Below are 19,050 nucleotides of genomic sequence, written 5' to 3'. Positions count from 1 at the left end.
TCAGGCCACATTTGCGTGTGAGGTGATTAGTTACTGTGCAGTTATTATGTGACAAGGGAAGTGGTTGGTTTTACAATAGATCAACTGATGGTTTTAGAAAACCAGCAATTTCATTTCCCAAATCAAAACCCTGTGTGAGCATCAGATTATGCTCGTTGGTCTCCGTTTCATAGAACTTTGATTTATTGATTGATCATTTATTTCAAGCACATGTATATATGTATACAAAATAAAGCATATATACAGGAAGGAAAATACTGTCCTCTAGTACAACGGGTGCTCGAAAAGGAGTGGGAAGAGGTAACAATTATGGCCGCCCACCATCTTTACATATTTATAGCTGAGTCCTGTAGTTGCGCAGCTGCTTCCTGAGTGTATTTAATACATTGTATGACAATAATAACTAACTTGATATTGATTTTGGTGACACGTTTTTAAAAGCACTCTCTCACCTTCAACAATGGCACTGAAAGCACCGTGGTGTGAGGAAGGAAAGTTAACAAGCGTACTGTGCACATTAAAGATAAAATACATCATGTTGCCTCTTGTCTGGAGGTTTGACTCTACATGAGAATTTGCTGATTAAAGTGCAAATGAAACGTAAATGTATGAAATGTATTTACTGTACTTTAAAAAACTGTCTTAGATTTAATGCTGTATGGTAAGCCATATTTAATAAATAACTGTTTGAAGTTCATTTTAGAGCATGTCTAGCGCCATCTTGTGGGAGTGCAGAGTGTGATGTCACTGGTTTGGTTGGTTGCTGGTAATAGACTCTATGTTAGATAACTAGTGACAGAATCCAGAAGACTAAGTTATTGATTCTGATTGTGTTAATCGGTACCATGGTGCAACACATGCTCTAAAAACTGAACCTTCAAATACTTTTTTTCCTTAAATCCAGCTTCATGTGTAGTATTAAAACTATGACAGTTTAGCAAATTGTGTAAATTAGTGTTAACACTAAGTTTTACTGAGTACATCTTCCCAGACTTTATAAGCTGTAGTTATGGTGCTACACAAGTACGGTAAGTGTAGGTGTGCTTTAGATATGGAAATAATAGAAAACAATATGAAGAGAGCACTGAGGGCTTTTCCCTGTGGAAAATGCTTTCCGCTCTTTACCCAAAGTGGCTTTGGTGGTATTGAGTCGTCTACTGACCAGATTGAAGCTCACCCGTGATACACAGTGACAGACAGATGGTTCATCCAGTTATCTGCCAAGTATTTTTTGAAAGTGCCTGCACATTTACCAACACTTCCCAAGGAAAGCTTCCCAGATGGTTCCATGTAACAAACCATCTGGTTCATCAGGTTAAGTAACACAGATCTCCCTAAGGCTCGAAATTCAGTGGCACCCTGTGGAGTTTTGGACCAGTAGGTGCTGTGAAGCAATTTTTTCCAAATGTGTAACCAATTCTACCTTCACAAACAAGATTACCATGAATGACGGCCAGAAGCTTTTGGAAACTGAAAAAGGATGGTTAAGGTTTCTTATTTTTTTTCATAAAGATGCATCTGCTGGGGGCTTCCCCCCCACTTCAGCTGTTTCTGTAATGATGCAAAAGTATACTCTGGTGGTGGAGAACATACCATTTGTTCAAATCTTTGCTACGTTCGTGAACACAATGAATGTGGGTTTTAAACATCCTTCTTTGCAATTTAATTTGTAAAATATGTGTATACACACACACACACACACGTAGAAAAACATTTAGTATACACATCCAGAAATAATTTTTTTTTTGCATATACTATTATATATTGTACATATATTTATTAGTTTCAGATTTAGCCATTCGTATATTTTGCCTGTTTATGTTATTGTATTTTGCACAACTCTGTTGCTTGTGAAGCTCGCACACAAGAATTTCCCTCGCATGTGCTGTACCAATGTACCGGCACATGTGATGTGACAATAAAAGTGATTTGATTTGACTATATTGAATGGGTTACCCTGCCGTGCCGCACATTGTGTCCTCAAACAAGCTGCTGAACCCCTGAAGACCTCAAGTCTGATTAAACAGACAAGAAGATGACTAAAAGAACTATAATCTCCTCTGATATTAAAGTTATGTCTTGTGCAAACCAATAGAATGGAAAGAAGCTTTCCGTTATAGCCAGACGGCATCACTTTAAGCAGCCCTCTGCAGCAGACGGGGAGCAGTATCCTCCTTTTCAGCTGGGAGGGACAACCAGCCAATTACAGCTTCTTCCCCTCTTAAGTCCATTAATCACCTCATTACAAAGGCCTCTCTTCCCTTAAAGGAGAGTTTTGTCCTTCTATCACACTTTATCACATTAGTGCTTAATTAAGAATTATGTCCGAGCATCTAGGTTTTAATTATGTGAATGCCTGGCTCCATTTGTAAAGTAACTGTGTGGTGACATGCAGCAGCAGCAACCACTGCAGGAAAGACACGGAGGGAAAACAGGCTGTGGCCTTTTGCTGAAGTAATGAATTTAGTTTTAATGGTGAAGGAACACGGGACAGAGCCTCCAGGCAATGTCGGCTTATTTAAAAGAGTGAACACTGATGCACTAAAAAGTAAAAGGGAGCTGTAAAGCGTGCACGTCACTCACAAGACCAAAGTTGAATGCAGATCCGCGAGTGGGAGCTGCGATTCTATCAACATGATAAAAGGATTGCTGCAAAGAGGATGTTGGTCGCTGCTTCAGTGTGTTTGTTTTGAAAGGAGGAGGATAAGCGCCGTTATTCACAGAGGAGCTGATGAGGCTTCTGTGTCTTTGTTAGTAGAGTTTAGCCCTTTAACTCCTCCTACTGATATTTGTTTCCCATGCAACACAAACTCAAATAAATACTGACTGTGAGTGAAGACAGGGATAAAGCAGCATCAATAAGCTGACAAATAACTTCTTCAGTTTTTACAGTATTTACAGTTTACAGTTGTGGTCCAATGAGAGCAGTTCCTCTTCTTGCCTCTTTGTGAACAAAGGACAAATAATGGCTGGATAACGTTAAAAGTATATTTTACTCAAATCTAAACATTGTGTTTAAGTGAGAGGGGTTAGGTTAATTGGTGATTCAAAATCTTGAATTTAAGGTTTGAATGTGCAAACACACATGAAACTAGCTTGAAATATTTGGCATTTGGCCGCCCCTCCCTGAGCCTGGTTCTGCCAAAGGTTTCTTCCTGTTAAAAAGGAGTTTTTCCTTCCCACTGTCGCCAAAGTGCTGGCTCATAGGGGGCCATATGATTGCTGGGGTTTTCTCTGTATGCATTATTGTAGGGTCTACCTTGCAATATAAAAGACCTTTACACAACTGTTGTTGTGATTTGGTGCTGTATATATAAAATTGAATTGAACTGAATTCGTATTAGGGCTGCTCGATTATGGCAAAAATGATAATCACGATTATTTTCACTGAAATTGAGATCACGATTATTTGACGATATTTATTTAACCCTTTAAGACCTACCATAGAACCAAGTCGGCCAGAGCTTTTTTTTTTTTTTTTACATGTTGTAATGCCATTTGTGGGAGCATTTCAAGTTGCTATACATCAATACGACTGTTATAGCCCATATTTTAATAATATGTATGTATTAAGTCCATAGTAACTACATTAATTGCAAAAAAGTGCAATAAACTAGAAAAAAATTGAAAATCATTTTTGTTTTTTTTACATATATTTCTACTTGGAGATATTTAAGAGCTTTATCCCTCAAAACTTTAAATACAAAAAAGTTGCAAAAAATAGTTTACAACAACAGGAAATTTATTTTGAGTGTCTTCATAGTTTTATTTTGGAGATACAGCAATTTTTATATACTGCAGGAAAAACAAAAAAAACAATCCTATGATGCAAATTTGCAAAGAAAACAGCATGTGCATCAAAATAAACTATTTCCAGCAGCGCAATTCGAGTTCTAAGCATCCCAGAAACTATTCAGAAAAGTCAAACATGACTTATAAAAACAGGCCTACAAGTAAAAAAAACTACATTTTCAGCGAAAATAACGTCACTTACGGTTTTGGGCAGGAAATGCGATAGTTTGCATTGACGTCTTTTTCAACGTAGGAAGTGTTATGAACAGCTGATCGGATCGGCAAAGCGTGTTTCTGGAATATTATGTTTTTGTTCCTGCAAGCGCTTTTTATGCAATTTTTGCAAAGCTATATGTGGAAGGAAACCGTGACCTAGGACAAGCTGATGGCATAAGATGTAAGTACAACTCCTCTGGTTTCATATGGAAAAAAATTTATTGCGCTAGCTTAGCGGGATTTAAAAATAGTTACACAAAACGGAGCTTTCTGCTCTGACCGGCTTTAATGGGTTAACAATAACAATGTATTGAATAATGACTTTAAAAAATAATATAAAATAGTGTGCAAATACTGATAACAGTGCAAATGTTTGCAATATAAGAAATAAATGAAAAATGTAAACATCTATGTTTAGTGAACTTTGCAGTGTTGCTCTGTGGTGCAGCTACTACACCATAGCAAAGTTTACACACTGTGTCTACTTGATCCACGTCTGACTCCGCGAACCCATAATGTTTCCACACCACTGAAGTTTTTTTTACCTCTTTTCAACCAACGGCAGTCACTCTCCTCTCCAAATAACTTCTGCTTAGCTTTCCGAGCTTTCTGAGCTTCCCTCGGGTCCTCTTAATTGTTGTGACGCGTGTTCGAAATGCAGAGCGGTGCGCTCGATTTGCCACACGGAGCAGCGCGAGAGTAAAGCATGAGGGAGGGGCTAATAATCGGCTCAGTCATTTTTAATGATCGTTGAAAACCCAGATCGTAATCGTGATTAAAATTCGACTAATTGAGCAGCTCTAATTCGTATGACCACCTTTATTATACAACACAGCCTAAACTCTCATGGGCAGGCTTTTTTTTGTCATTTACTCTCCAGGAATACTTCTCCAGGCTTCTTGAATGAATTCAAAGCTTGTCCTTGAATGTTGGCTGCCTCTCTGTCAAGATGATCCGCACTGCTTAATATGCTGAAGTCCAGGGAGGCCAATCCATGATGAGGCTTCAGTGAACAGTAGACGAATCAATTTGAAGGCTAGATAGAGCTGTCTTTGCTGGGTTTTTTTCCTATTTCTTAAGGACATGGCTTACTGTTGCCACTTCTTCTTTTGTCCTCCACTTATCCAGTTTCCTCAAAATGTTAAGAACACACTGCACACCATGCTGAGATAGGCCAAATTTTCAATAGCTCTTTGGGAATCACCTTGTTATTGCAAAAATGGTGTTTTATGTCTGTCAAACTGTTGTCTTTGGTGTTTTTCATAAATTCAACTAAAAAATAGGGAGAAATGATGTGTTTTTGTGAAAGGTACCTGTCTAAAATCACAATAGGTTTTTTGGTAAGTTGTTTGTCACTACACTGGTTCATCTCTCAAGTTGATTTTTTGTTTTGTTTTTTAAACTAGAAGAAAACGGAAAGTGAACTCCTTGGAAGCAAAATGTAAAGAAATGAGTGATGGCTGAATACAAAATATACCACAAAGAGTAATAAAATTTAGGTCCATAATTCTGGGTCAGATCATTTTTTGTAATTCCTGCATTTGATGTTTACTCAAAAAATTTATAACTTTGTTAGTTTTTGGCAAAGTAGTTGATGTTTTTGTGTCATATAAATTGGAGGTCATAGAGAAGATTTTGTTCTGGTTCAAACTGAAACCTTTTCATCACATCCTTTTGAAAACAATATTTCAACCATTAATCACAAGGGCCTGGTGATTTTTCTACCTTTGGTCTAATGCAGCAAAAAGTAAAAGACTCTGTGACACAGAAAGACGGTGTTGTACACATAATGGATTTAAAGTATGTCACTCTGATAACAGCTGTACTTTGTTATTATACTATTGATTTAATATAAAACCTCTGAACTAATGTGCTACTGATTTTACTCATCATACAGGTGGTGTTTTTTTAATGATGAAGTGCTTCACCGTTGTATTTTGAGGTTTGGCTCAAGACTAATGTCAAAGCTGGTAATTACTAGGAACTTACAGAAACGATTGGATATTTGGGTTATTGTAGTCATAGTTCTCTGTTTTTGCTCAGTGTTTCAGTTTTATCTTCTGGCTTTGTTGGCAGAAATTGGGATTGTGACTAATGGCTGTCTATTTATAAAACTCAATCTGAGGGGACTGAAAACTAATAGGAATCCAACTGAAAGAGTGAATCGTGTGCGACAGTCCTCAATTTCCACAGAGATGATTACAGTCTCTTGAAGTTCCTTCACATAAAAGAATAATGAAGTCCTGTGTTGCTTACTGCACATAAATCTCTCTTAAACTTCAGAGTTCCTTACTGCAGACGAGACGGAAGACAGGACAAAGCGTCGTGTTTCGGTTTGGAGCGTTAGAAGAACACACCCAAGGAACTCTTTACACACGGTGTGAAGTGAGTTTGAAACACAGAAGAGGAAGTGTTTTTGTTGCTTTCAATTAACAAGAAAAACACAAGGCTCCTCACTGAAGGGGGCGGAGGTCGGAGTGTTGGATGTGATAATGATCTGGGGTTTGACGTGGGATGAGACGGGAAGGGGTGCCATCAAGGAAATGTCAGCACAGCAAGAGGCAGTTTCTGGCAGGGTGCACTCTGGCTGTCCCACCTTAAATATCTGACAATCAGATATGATTAAGTTTGATGTCTCCGTTCTCATTTTCCTGCCACAGGCACATCATCTGTTGCATCAACGCTGCAGATGCAGCTCTCTGAGCAGATTGATGAACGGGGCGGCTCTGATAACAGCTGGAGTCAAATTGTAAATCGATTTGTGTATGGATCAGATGTTTCTCTCTGTAAAATGAGATCTGCTATTTGACTAAGATGTCAGCTATGCTTTCAAAATAATCAATTTGGGCCCATTTTATGCTGTTAATACATCAGACATGATGTTAGTCCTATTGTTTTTGTGTCTGTGTGCACATTAAAGGAAAATAAATGGTAATTTGTCTTTCTGAAAATGGGGCACCTGCTCTAACAAATATGGTAAATGGCCTGTATTTGTATAGGGCTTTTCTAGTCCCTAAGGACCCCAAAGTGCTTTACACAACCAGTCATCCACCCATTCACACACTGGTGATGGCAAGCTACATTGTAGCCACAACCACCCTGGGGCGCACTGACAGAGGCGAGCATAATAAGACATAATGGGAGGAAAATCTTTAACTTTTCTGAAATACTCAATTAGGCAGTAGTCATTTTTATTGTCTGGTAGAATATCCAAATCGTAAATAAGAAAGCTGCTCATTTTGAATATAGAGTGAATGTCTATGAAACAAGACTGGCAGGTATTAATGGATAAAATCAAAGAGATAACTCTTGATCAAGTGCAAGACGATGCATTTCTTTAATAAGGAACATGTTTCTGGTAACTGTTACAAGGTTACCCACAGCGTTACCGCTTACCTTTTAATGGTGGTGGTTTTTTAAATGTACAACAGTAGTCCTGTAAACAGACTGGGTGTAAAATTGATATTACCATGAAATTTAGTACTCTAATTGTCTAATTGTTTGGGGCGACCGTGGCTCAGGGGGTTGGGAAGCGTATCTGTAACCGGAAGGTTGCCGGTTTAATCCCCGGGCTCTCTGTTCTGGTCGTTGTGTCCTTGGGCAAGACACTTTACCCTACCGCCTACTGGTGTTGGCCAGAGGGGCCGATGGCGCGATATGGCAGCCTCGCTTCTGTCAGTCTGCCCCAGGGCAGCTGTGGCTACACCGTAGCTTGCCTCCACCAGTGTGTGAATGCGAGAGTGAATGAATAGTGGCATTGTAAAGCGCTTTGGGTGCCTTGAAAAGCGCTATATAAATCCAATCCATTATTATTATTATTAAACAGTTGGTTTAAGATTTTGTCAAAATAGTCTGATTTAAGTCTAGACTTTGAATTGACCAAACTCCAAAACCTTCATGTTGTTTTTGTTGAGCCATTCAGAGGCGGACTTGCCGGTGTGTTTTGGATAATTTTCCTGCTGCCTAACCTAAGTGCGTTTAATTTCACGGGCCCAATCTCATGGCCGGACAATCTCTTTAGGAATTTTTTTGGTAGAGCATAGAATTCATGGTTAGATCAAGAAGTCGTCCAGGTCCAGAAGCAGCAAAGCAGCCCCAGACCACCTCACTGCCACCACCGTGTTTGACTGTTGGTAAGATGCTGTGATAGGTTCACACCGGATGTCAGCGATGCTTTTCTCCCTAACCCTTTAAAGCCGGTCAGAGCGGGCACGCTCCGTTTTGTGTAACTAATTTTAAAATCCCGGTAGCACTGCAACCACGTAAGCTAGCGCAATAATTTTTTTTGCATATGAAACCGGAGAAGTTGTACTTACATCTTATGCCATCAGCTTTTCCTAAGTCACAGTTTCCTTCCACATATAGCTTTGCAAAAACTGCATAAAAAGCACTTGCAGCAACAAAAACATAATATTCCAGAAACATGCTTTGCCGATCCGATCAGCTGTTTGTAACACTTCCTACGTCCATCAGCGTGTCACATGTGGCAGGTCATGTGCGCCATGACCTGCCCGAAACTGGAAGTGATGTCGTTTTGCGGAAATGTAGTTTTTTACCATCAGGGCCTTGTGAGCCTATACTGGTGTTTTTAAAAGTTGTGTTTGACTTCATGACTTTCTGTGTCGTTTCTGGGATGCTTAGGACTCATATTGCACTGCTGGAAATAGTTTATTTTAATGCATATGCTGTTTTTTTGCAAATTTGCATTATAATATTTATTTTCGTTTATTAAAATTTGGGCTATAATGGTTGTATTGATGTATATCAACTTGAAATGCTCCCAAAAATGGCTCCACAACATGTAAAAAATATAATATAAGCTCTGGCGGACTTGGTTCTATGGTAGGTCTTAAAGGGTCAAACTCTCCCATTTATGGTATTTTTCCCAGTCTCTTTCTTATTGTTGAATCATAAACTCTGACTTTAACTGAGGCAAGTGAGATCTTCACTTGGCCGGCCACTCCTGTGAAGGTTCACCACTGTTCTGAGTTTTCTCCATTTGTGGATAATGGCTCTGACATAGTTCAAGGAGTGTCAAAGCTTTAGGAATAGCTTTATAACCCTTTCCAAACTGACAGATGTTATAGATTTTGTTTCTCAGCTCTTCCTAGATCACATTAGATCGTGTTGCATTTTGAGATCTGTTAGCCTACTTTGTCAGACAAGTTCTGTTTAATTGATTCAACAGGTTTGCTAGTAATCAGGCCTGGCTGTGGCTAATGAAATTGGACAGCTTTCCAACAAATATGGTTAATTGGTTACTTTTCACATAGATTCAGATTCAGGTTTGGATAGCATTTTTAAATGTGGATTTTTTTTTATTTACTTGTTTTTATCTAATATTAAAATTTGTTTGATGATTTGAAATATTTAAGTGTGTCAAGTGAATCGGGGGGAAAGGGAAGGGGGGAAGTATTTTCTCAGGGTATTGCATAAACCTAGTAAGGGACTATAACATTAAAGTTCCCTTTTGGTACAACACATAAGTATGGGATGTCACGCCCTGGCGTGTCCTGGCTGAAGAAACCTTTATTCACGCCTTTAAGGCAGATGATGTGTGATGACACGCGCACGGCCGCTGTCATCACAGTCATCCCTCAGTTCTTACGCTCTTCACCTTGCTGAGAACACCTCTGCTGCTGGTAGTTAGCTCCGTTGTCTGCCAACTTGAACTTAGCTTAACTGCCCCTGCCAGTGTTAGCCTCCACCGCGCAGTTGGTGCGTAGGCTGCCCACAGAGCGCTAATTTCAAGTTTTCCTGTGCAGTGTTTTGCTTTGCGTTTTGGAATGGACTCCAAACCAAAACGAGCAAAGCAGAAATCTTCTGTTCGCCCCTGTCCTCAGGGTTGCGGTCTCTCTTTGCACGACAGCGACCAGCACGATGCCTGCCCTGTCTGCCTGGGGATCGTCCAGGCTAGGAGAGCATTGACGGAGCCCGAAGCCTATGCGTTTTGTCGCCAGCTCCGGTGCTCGACCCTGGAAAGACGGGTAACATTTGTGGAAAAAGTGCATGACCCTCTCCTTTCTGAGTCTGGAGCCCCGGCTTCGTCAGAGTCCGAAGACGAGGATGATCCGGTCGATGTCCTCCCTAATTAACTGGGCTGACCACATGGAATATGTTGACGGGTTAGCCAGTGACAAGCCGGAACCATGCAGGAGCGCTGTCGGGCTTCAGCCTGGGTTGAAGCCCGCCAGCGCTCCCCAGGAAGACAATGATGTGTTGGACATCGGCCTGGACATCCATGGTTTGTCGGAGCATGAGCAGGAGAGCTCATTGTCAGCCCAATGTGCCGCTGCTGCAGTGCCGGTCGGCCACGATGACACCTCTCTTTTCTCCCTGTTTCGCCGTGCCGCTGAGAAGCTGCAGGTGGACTGGCCCTCTTCTCTGCCAGCTCAGAAGCTGTCACGGTTCGCGGGTTTTTTCCTCCCACCGGAGCCCACAATGGCCAAAAACTGCCTTCCCATGTTCCCAGACTTCATCATGGGACAAACCTCTGTCTACCCGCGTCACTGTGCCCGGCTATTTACAGTACATGGAAATAGACGGCGCCGAGAAGGCTGGCTTAGCTAACTCACCCCCTATGGAGCCGTCTCTGGCTGCTTATCTGGCCCCGTCCCATGACCATGGTGTCGGCAGCCCTGCAACCCTGCCGTCCAAGCACTGCAGAGTCTCAGCTTCGCAGCTGGAGAAGATTTATCGGGCTCAGGCCGGCACTGCTCACGCCATGAGCTCCGTCACCATGCTCCAGACGTACCAGGCGATGTGCCTGGCGGAGCTCGGATTGCTGGTTCCTGATGACATCCCGCTGACACCTCTTTTAACGAGGTCAGAGTCGCCACAGATTACATCCTCCGTGCGTCTCGCTGTGCAGCGCTCTCCCTGGGCAGAGGGATGGCTTCGACAGTAGTGGCGCAGAGACACCTGTGGGTGACCCTCTCTGACGTCCCGGATAGGGACAGAGCTGTATATCTGGACGCACCAGTGTCTGCGGCTGGGTTATTTGGACATTCACTTGAAGCCATTCAGGCTAGATTTGATCTGAAGAAGAAGCATCATCCCCAGACGTCAGGCGAAACCCAAGCCCGCAGCTAGCTCTCACAGGCCTCGCCGTTCCTCTGCTGACTGGCAAGAGACCACTGCTGAAGTGGGTGTGCTGCCAGCGAAAGCACATCCTACGGCCCAAGCTCCACACCAATCGGCCTGGAGCAAAGGCCCACCCTCAGGCCCCCGGCGGGACCCGACGCCCAGGAGGAAGAAGCCTCCTGTGGTTTTGAGTGGAGAAGGGGTCCAGCAGCAGGGAAACGCTGCTTTTACCCCTCTGTTGCCGCCCAAGTTGCTTAAGTTCTGTTCAGGTTGTCAGCCCCAGAAGGCGCTGAACTCTCCTAACACTGTCTCCCAAGCACAAACCCCCTGCACACAAAATGTCTCAGGTTGTAACTCCCTGTTCAGGTGTGTTAAATGTTCAGGTGGCCACATCACGTGTTACCGCTGTTTTTCATTGTTGTGCCCCAGGAAAGGTGCCTCCAACAAAATGTATGAATGTACATGTTCCCATGTTACAATCAATAAAAAGTGTTGTTTATTCTCAAACAATCACAAATGCTCATCCTGCAGGCAGAATGAGCCAGGTCAGGCAGGTGATGCATTCCCCTACAGACACACTGGGGGGTGTCAACGCCCCGCAGACGGTGCTGCAGGTCAGCCGGCTGGCTGCTCACTTCCCTCAGTGGCGCGCTTGCGCCCCCTCTCAGTGGGTGCTACGAACCATTGCCATGGGTTACCGGTTGCAGTTCCGGGTCAAGCCACCTCGTTTCCAGAGAGTCGTAAACACGACTATCGGCACCAAGGCGGCCATGATACTCAGGGAGGAAATAAAGGTTGGTACAACGGTTATTTTGTTGTTCAAAAAACAGGGGGAGGGCTTCGTGCCATCCTCACTCTGCGAGTCTTGAACATGTACCTTTGAATGTACAAGTTCAAGATGCTAACACTCAGAGAGCTCTTGAGTGCAGTCAGCCCGGGAGATTGGTTTGCAACAATCGATCTAACAGATGCTTATTTTCATGTGGCTATACACCTGAAAAACAGACAGTTTCTGAGGTTTCTGCATTCGAGGGCGTAGCCAACGAATACCTGGTGCTGCCATTTCGGGCTGTCACTCGCTCCTCGCACCTTTCCGAAATGTGCCGAGAAAGCACTAGTGCCCCTCAGAGAGAGAGGCATCTTAGCCTACCTAGACTAAGACGACTAGGCTCTCATAGCTTGCTCCAGAGAGCAGGCGGAGACACAACTGTCACTGGTTCTGTCACACATTCAGACACTGGGGTTCTCTGTGAACTTTCAAAAGAGCTCGCTAATCCAGAGTCAGCAGATTTCTTTCCTCGGTTTGGAAATATGCTCGCTTTCCTGCCACACACGTTTGTCGGAGGACAGAGTGGCCATGTTTCATCACTGCCTCGCTCAGTTTCAGCTGGGACGCAGATTGCATTTCCAGACGATATTACGTTTGTTGGGCATGATGGCATCTATGATCGCCATAGCGCCACTTGGACTGTTAAAAATAAGAGCGTTTCAATCCTGGACTCTCTCTCACCGCCTGTGTGCATCGCGTCACCTCCGGAGGAGGCTGGCGGTAACCACGTCTTGCATGCTAGCTCTCCATCCTTGGCGGGAGCCCAGGCTGCTGCATCAGGGCTCTCGGATTGGGAGAGTGTTGTTTTGCAAGGTGGTGTCCACAGATAATTCCCTAAGAGGGTGGGGAGCGCTGTGCGAGGGTGCATCAGTGAGAGGGATCTGGTCCGCAGCCCAGCGCAAGCTGCACATCAACCACTTAGAGCTGTTAGCAGTGTTCTTAGCTCTCAGACATTTCCGTCCAGTCCTGGAGGGCCAGCATGTCTTAGTCAGGACGGACAATTCAACAGTGGTGTCTTACATAAACAGGCAGGGAGGAACACGCTCTCTCCCCCTGTTGAAGCTGTCTCACTCTCTGCTGTTATGGTGCAGTGTTCATTTTCTGTCTCTAAGAGCCACCCATGTCCCGGGCCACCTGAACCTGGGGCTGGACCTTCTCTCCAGGGGGGGGTCCTCTGGTGAGAGAATGGAGGTTACATCCTTTAATAGTGGCTCAGATTTGGGATCTATTTGGCAAGGCTCAAATAGATCTTTTTCCTTCAAGGGTAAATACTCACTGCCCCCTGTTCTTCTCCATAATCGACGCGCTAGCGCACCAATGGCCAGACGTGCTCCTGTATGCATTTCCCCCAGTGGAAATGATATCTCCAGTTCTAGAGAGAGTGCGTCGGCATTCCCTCACTCTGATTTTAGTGGCCCCTTGGTGGCCCACAAGGTCGTGGTATGCAGAGATAATCAGGCTGCTAGCAGCGAGTTCTTGGTAGCTTCCTCTACGCAGGGACCCCCTCTCTCAGGGAGGAAGAGAAGTGGTTCATCCGCGCCCAGATCTGTGGCGCCTTCATGCTTACCTGCTCAGAGGTTAAACTTGATTGCTAAGGGTTTGCCACCTAGTGTGATAGCGACAAATCAGAGCGCTAGGGCCTCATCTACTAGAGGCTTGTACGGTTGCAAATGGCGAGCCTTTGAGCAATGGTGCCAGGACCGCCACACTCTCCCATTTCAGTGCTCTATTGTGGATGTTTTGACATTCCTGCAGGAGCTGCTGGATAAGGGCCTTTCATTTTCGACAATTAAGGTTTATTTAGCAGCTATATCTGCTTGTCATATTGGCTTTGACGGGGTGACACTAGGTGCACATCCCCTCGCCATACGTTTTCTGAAAGGGGTTCGCGGGCTGAGACCCGTGCTTAAGTCCAGTGTCCCTGCTTGGGACTTGTCTTTGGTACTGGAGGCCCTTTGTAGCCCCCCGTTTGGACCCATTGAGTCTGTGGATATGAAATTTCTTTCATATAAGACTGCATTACTTCTCGCTTTGGCTTCGGGGGGTGAGAGTTCATTCCACTAGGAGGATAGCAACCTCATGGGCTCTTTTTAAAGGGGTGCCTGTAGCTGATATTTGTGCAGCAGCTAGTTGGGCATCACCGCACACTTTTGTGCGGTTTTATCGGTTGGACATTACAGCCCCTTCGGTGGCTCATACTGTCCTTTCTGCTGGGTCTACCGTTCACTAAGGATGTGGTGGTCTGATTCCGGTTGGGTGGTTGCTTTGCGGGGTGTGTATATATGTCCCATGTCCCAAAGGGAACAAATAGTAATGTCTATAACTTCTGTTCCCTGAAGGAGAGTAACGACCTACAACACAAGGCGACCCCACTGAGCAGTTTGGCTCGGTGAAGAGCGGCTATTGAACTGAGGGATGACTGTGATGACAGCGGCTATATGTGCAGGCGGGGCTGTGTGCATGTCATCACACGTCATCTGCCTTAAAGGTGTGAATAAAGGTTTCTTAAGCCAGGACACGCGAGGGCGTGATATTCCGTACTTATGTGTTGTACCTCATTCCTCTCCTTCAGGGAACAGAAGTTATAGACATAACTATTCGTTTTTAAGCTGGCCAGATCCATTTATTTATTGTGATCATATAAATGTTTTTCCCAGAGCACAAGTTCATGCTCAGGTGACCTCCACTGGTTTGGCAGCCTGTGTGAAGGCAAATTTTCCCTTATTAATTAATCAAATTAATACTTCACCTCCCTGCATTCCAGACTCATTCACTGCTGGACAGCATTTTCTTTTAGTTTCCCCTTTGGAGTCATCTAATTTTTCTCCCTGTGATATTTACTGGCTTCTCTGTATATATTGCATTAACTTACCCTCCATTCATTTCCTAGTTGGCCCCAAGAAGCGTTGACAAAAAGCACAAATGCAAACCACATTTAAGATTTCCCTGATTTTATCCAGTTTTTTCACATGTGAAATTCCTACAATGAAGGTGCACATGTAGCAAGTGATGGAAGAGTGTAATTAAAAGCTTCAAATTCTTCCTTTCTTGCATTATGAGAAAAATGCAGCCTCTTTCGCAAATGTGCACAGAATCATGCAGTCATTCACACATTCACTATGCGTTCCCAAAGGGGTGGACGCAATAGTAAATCCACCAGTCCACAAATGAAGGCTTATGCACCTGCACGAATAAGCTCAGATATACAGAATCACAGACATAAAACACACAGAGAGACGTGCTATAACAGCAACACACATGCAGGTCTCCATTCTAGAAAACCATTGCACTCCTGCACAGAACGGTGTCTCCTTTGGGAACCTTTGACACATTAGACATCAACAGCATGAGTTAGCTGATGTGTGAGAATGTTTGTGTAATAAAGATTCCAGCAGCTGTGAAACAAGGATATTAAAATAAGAATTTAACCCACGGCAAGTGCAACAGCGCAATTCATGAGGAAGACAAGGCGACCGTGATGTGTAGCCTCAAAAGCAAACACTGAAACAGGGAATTAAGGCAAAACAAGGTGAAATTTCTAATTAAATTTAGTGAGGGGATGAATCACAAAAGGTGCTGCAGGCTTAGACAGATAAAGTCCAGTTCTGGTCAGACAAAAATAGTCCAATAGTGGAAAAGAAAACAGATTACTCTAAAGGGGAAAAATAAACAAAATGCATGATGAGTGAGGCAGGAATGCAGGCAGGTGAACAGATGAAGACAGAAGAAGAAACATTAGGCTAAAAAGGAAGAGAGACAGGTCAAGCAATCAGGAGCTACATTTTTAAGTGTTCTATTATTGTGCCAAGTTCTATATGTATATCCCACATACAGGAAAGTATATACAAGCCAATAACAGTGAAAGACATCCTACCTACATTACTGACTTTTCTGTGTCATTCTTTGCTGGAAAGTATTTGAAATTGTTAAAGTCAAAGTGCCAGACTGTTTCGATTGATTACCCAAACATGACAGGATGTTTGTTTATTTCTATGTTATCCCTAGTTATTTTCACAAGCACTAGCAAATAAGATTATCTCATTGTCAGTAGCTGTCAGGAAGTCTCTTCACACTCCTGCACCGCAACTATAACATATCTCAAATTTTCAGTCCTCCTGTGTATCTAGACTAACAGCTTTAACATCCAGGTCACACAGGGTTCCCATTGGCTCCAGTTCACTGGGCATGTGCCCACTTTACCAACACAGTTATCCGTCTGTGGATTTGATTGCAGAAATATGAAGTGTTGTTAGGGAATGTCTGTGTACTGTACATGAAGTTGTGGCATGATCTCATGACATAAGATCTTGGCACAATCTACACTGGGACCTCCCTACTCTGTAATATCCATAAATGGAAACTCAGAGGCAAAAAAGAGAGCAACTGGGTGAAGAGGGATTGCAAAGAGTCTTGAAGACCCAAAGTAACTATAGGTAGGCTAAACAAGCTTAAATGGCATGTCTTATATGCGATTGTCCTGCCAGAACTAACCCTTTGATCAATTCGTTTCTTTCACAAACCAAAATGTGACGATATTGTAGCTCCTTTCTTTATGTTGAAGGACTACTAAAACCGGTGAGGATAAAATGATAAAATCTGACCTCAATGTATAACTGAGTATAATATAGTAAAAACTCTATTATTTTTCCATGATATGTGTCACCACTAACAGAAACAACCAAACTCACTGCAGTGCTATTTCTGTTTCCTTCTTCTTTTTCAAAAGCTCCTTTCTCACTTTTGTGCACCTACACAACCTTCTCCTTTCTCTTTGTCTTTCATGGTGGATTCCTGATGCCTCAGCTTCTAGGCAGCTGAGCTCTCGGTGTATAATTACCCTCAGCGTTGCAATCACGCACCTCCCTGTCTCCTCCCTGCAGCGTACAGGGATTCTCCCGGTGTGCTCAACACCTGACATTGCCAGTTGCAACGGGAAATGGCAGTCATTAGAAGGGTGGAGGAGGTAGGACACACAATGCAGCAACTTTCAGTCCTCACACCTTGAGTTGATTGACTTTTAACTCTTCCTCTAGGATTTTTCTTTATAACCTTCAACAGTTATTTAGTTTACTTCTCCCTTAGCAATGTATGACAAACCCTGTGGCTTTCTGCAGTAATTCATAAAGAAATCAGCATGCACTGAGCAAATGCTTGCATTTTGAGGTATCTACACTTTTCTTCACACGTTTTCAATTACAAACTTGTGTAAAAAGAAATGTGACCCACAGATGTGCTTTAGTGTAATTATATGCTAATTTAAAAGGTTGGATTAGCATAAAATACTGGTGACTTGCAGCGCTCCTTTCGAAAAATACTATTAATGTTGTTGTTACGTTTGAAAGGACGACAAAGAGGTGTAATTAATCTTATTCATAGAGCTGCTGGTTGGGGGGAGGGGATCTTCCCGTAATACACAGAGCCTTTTATTTCTAGTTTCAACCATTTTCACTATGCAGCAGTGTTGGTTAAGTTACTTTAAATTAGTAACTTAGTTACATTACTAGTTACTTCCATCAAAAGTAACTCAGTTACTTCAAGTTACTCGTTACTTTCAAAGTAACTAGTTACTAGGAAAAGTAACTTTGGTTTTATTCAGACTTCTCTTGTTAATGTGTTGCTAACTGGATACCCAGCAAGAGTGCCAGTCTTCTTCTTGCTTACTTGCCACAAGTGCACTGTGCCACCTACCAAAGGAAAAAATAATGTGTATATTTCCACGAGAGAAATCCCACGCCTGGACCGTCGTTGACCGCGGCCATGATTCTAGCCTACGTCACAGCGTCATGTGCGCTTTTTACATCCAACACAAAAACTTCAGTCGTGGTGCTTTCGATTGTACTCAGAACTCAGAAATTCTGCCTTCCGAGACAAAAAATCAGCCCGGGCATTTTGACTAGAGCTTTGACCGGCCCGCCATTATAGCAAATATCATAAAGCCTGAAAACAAACACTGTTGTGACAGTGATGTACACTGTCTTGATGGTATATATATATCAATCTATCAATCGTTTGTTGTAAGACTCAGATAATTATTTATTAAAAGCTAGACATTTGAAATGAGAATAAAAAAGTATTTCTTTGTGCCCCCCTTTCCCTGTTAATGCCCTACCTGGCCCCCTGGCAACACTTTGCTACACAGTTACCAGCTGTCAGCTACATAGAAAAGGATCCTGGTGTTATTTATCTCTCAGAAACAGTTCATAACTTCCCTTCAACTCATTCATGTCACCTAAAAGGTAAACCTGTTTCTCCATCACCTGTTCAGCTCTGATGATTCAGTAAGGACATCTGGTTTCATCTGGTTTCCCACTCACCAGATATACAAACCGATATCATGACCAGCAGCTTTACAGCTGTGGCTCCAGCAAACATCAGCTGATACTAGAAATTAATATTAAATAAATTCTAACAACAGCTGATCAAACGTGCTGCTGTTGTTTAACGCGACATCCGGTGGTTTCCTCTTTCTGGCGCAAAGTGGACGATAAATAAACAAGAGGGAAAAGCGGATCAGCTGATCATTGATCAGTTTCATGATTAAAGTAGCAACAGGGGAGGGAGGGGAGAGAATGAGAGAAGAAGAGGCAGCTGTGCAGCAAAGACAAAGAATAACTCCAGCTTTGTGTCTTTTTCATTGTAGCTGAAGTCCGGGACAAACTGTTCCTTTTCACCTCAATACGAAACGCGTAATAATCTCTCTGAATATGAGACGATTCCGTTTTTTAGGGAATGGTTGGCAACTCTAATAATTAACCGTATGAACAAAATAAAGTTCAACATCATTAACATCATAGCACCCACCCAGCTGTATAGAAACCCCGTCATGCTAGCTAGCACGCAGTACGAAAAAGTCAGCACAACGAAAATAAACTCCAACTAAACTTGGTTTATATCTGACCCAGATAGACTGCAGGTCATAACTTCTTACCTGAAGTTCAGTCCACCTGAGACTCGGACGGGCGGCCGTTTCGGGTCTCTCCTCCTCCTGCGTCCCCTTTCTCTCATCCACCTGCTGGCCTCCACCACTTGCTAATGTTACTGAATCTGTGGAAGCTCAGCGATAGCCACCACACGAAGTAACGAATAACGAGCCTATCTAAATCCCAGTAACGAGTAACGCGTTCCAGGTT

This window comes from Mchenga conophoros, linkage group LG15 (assembly GCF_057382185.1).
Source record: "Mchenga conophoros isolate Kocher_MC1m ecotype Shallow Benthic linkage group LG15, M_conophoros_male_GT1.1, whole genome shotgun sequence".
In the NCBI taxonomy this organism is placed as follows: domain Eukaryota; kingdom Metazoa; phylum Chordata; class Actinopteri; order Cichliformes; family Cichlidae; genus Mchenga; species Mchenga conophoros.
The sequence above is the reverse complement of the archived record's forward strand: the minus strand, read 5'-3'. Positions refer to the sequence as shown.